Source organism: Protomyctophum bolini, assembly GCF_963924005.1.
Source record: "Protomyctophum bolini genome assembly, chromosome: 4".
Classification (NCBI taxonomy): domain Eukaryota; kingdom Metazoa; phylum Chordata; class Actinopteri; order Myctophiformes; family Myctophidae; genus Protomyctophum; species Protomyctophum bolini.
The window spans coordinates 940384-943022 of NC_137865.1; positions in this window are offsets into that span (position 1 = coordinate 940384).

Genomic DNA, 2639 nt, shown 5'->3' on the forward strand with positions numbered 1-2639 from the left:
CACTAGGACGGCCCGACCGTAGGTCACATTTACTGTGAAAACCTGCATCTCTGTGTTAGTCACGCCTCCATATATGGTCACGCCTCCTGACACCACACCTCCATACATGGTCACGCCTCCTGACATCACACCTCCATACATGGTCACGCCTCCTGACATCACACCTCCATACATGGTCACGCCTCCTGACATCACGCCTCCATACATGGTCACGACTCGTGACATCACGCCGCCATATATGGTCACGCCTCGTGACACGTCATGCCACCATATCTGGCCATCTCTGAAGATCACAACCTCACCTCACCCTGGATAACCATACATGGAGAAGACTTCACCTAGATCTGCATATATGGAGCCGGCCAGCAACTCTACATCTGACCTCAAACCTCAAACCCTTAGATCTCCATATATGGAGCTGACCTGTTCTGACATACAGTACCATATGTTGATCCTTCCCTACCCACCCTTCCTGTTCTGACATTCCATATGTTGATCTGACCTCATCAAACCCTGTACACTCAAGACACGCTCTATATATGGCCAGTACAGAATTCATTCCATATCTTGATCCCCATGCCAAAGCGCCTTTTTTAGGGCTTCTCGCCCTCAGGCCGTCTTACTGCGTATATATTAAACAGTGTAATTGAGTATATTTACTATGCAAATATTCACATATCAATTGATATGTAATGTTGTATTTTTTAATTATGATAAAATGTAGTCGTGAAAAATATCTTCCTATCCGAACTGCTGCAGATAATTTTTCTCAATGGAAGAGATTTCTTTCTTTCTTCCTTCCAGACAGTACTGTATCATACTGTGTAACCTTTTCAATGAAAAGTTATTTTTGCTATAAATATTTGACACACCAACATTATATTAAATTAAATTCAGATTGTTGACGTCCCTATTTCCTTGTCTTTATTCTAAGCCATTGGCGCACAGCTCCACTATTCATAACGATAGTTGAATCCCAGTGGCCATACATTTCACACAAGCGTCTTAAGTTTCTTCTTCTCGGATATTTGCGCTTGCAACTGCGGTCACACTTCCACTTTCTAGAGGTGATAAAGCATCGTCTTATACTCTGTCTTGTTGTGAACATTTTGTAGTGGCTCTCTGAAGTCTATAGGCTCTTGTGTACATTCACCAATATTGTGTATTATGCATACTTGGAAGTATTATGATGCCTTGTGTTTTGATGATTGCTTGCCATTGACACCATTCAGCTTGTGGGTCATATTAGTGTTGTGCAGGGAGGTGCACACATAGACATCAAAGGGGGCTTCAGCCCCTGCCCTTTTACCCGTCTGTAGAACAAGCGCCCTTTCCAGACCACGAATGCAGCATTTAATATGGTGAAAGAAATGCAAATGGCACTCCTTTCCATGTCATGCCGGAAGGCAGCATTCAGGAGAATTGCTTTTGAAATCCATGTCGTTACACCGCATCTCCACTAGCTAAAGAGCGCTGGGTTGTGCCCCGAAAATAGCTGATCTACAAGCTCTCAATAGCTCTCAAAAAGTGCCCTCTTATGGGATTTTAGCCCCTGCCCCTCTAACACTCTGCACGTCCCTGCTCTTGTGAGTCTTGTCCTTTCCTTGCTGTGATACTGTTCATTGCCTTTCAATATTACCACCGGTTCAGACGAGCGGAGACGCATCTGAATTAGTTAGATTGTATTGCTTTTTCATATATGCCTCCTTTCCATTTGCAACCCGGCCGCACCCAAAGAGGTTGATATAACACGGATTGGCACATATGCCACTCCGTGTATAGTGTACTATTCCTCCCGTGAAACCGTGGATACGATACTGATTTCCCCCCCCATCCACTTCCATACGTTGTACATTGCGTGGATAGCATACTAAATCTCCCCCCATCCACTTCTACGTCAGTGACGCCACGGTGGTAATAAAATACAATAAATAAATACAAAACATAATTTGACTGTGTACTTTTGTGAGAACGTCTACACAAATGTTCAGATTACAAAAATAAAGTACCCATGTGTGTATTCATAAATTATAACATTATAATGCGTTTTTATCTTCCTTCAGTGCATGCATTTTTATTTATTTTGTGCCTACCGAAATGTCATGACCATCGTGTTTAATTATTATTATTATTAGTAGTAGTATAGTGGTATTAATAATAATAATAATAATAATAATTATTATTATTATATTAATAGGGTTTACGTTGGCTTACGGAAGTGACGTTGCTAGGTGTATATAAAACAGCGCAAAGCAGCTACAGCTAAGCTAACAGCTCGTCAGTGCAGTGGAACTGGAACATTTCAGGTAAGAGGGATAAATACCTTTCTTTGCTATGTGTTGTGCGTGAATGAATGAATTAGTGTAGGCTAGCCTGGCTATTTGGCTCGTCGTGAGGTGATGAAGTGATTTACTATGACAGAAACTTTGTGTTGGATCTACTATTCTTTATAGGCGGGCAGGTAGTGAGGTAGACCACCATGGCTGTGTTGTGTCATGGTAAAGTTATTGACCTGCCAAAATATGTGACTATCTTGTGGACTTAACGTAACTTAATTGGAGGTCTTTAAATACATTGCCTAAATACCACTAGATTGAACTCTAAAACATAATGAACAAACCGGGAATGATTTTCGTTGG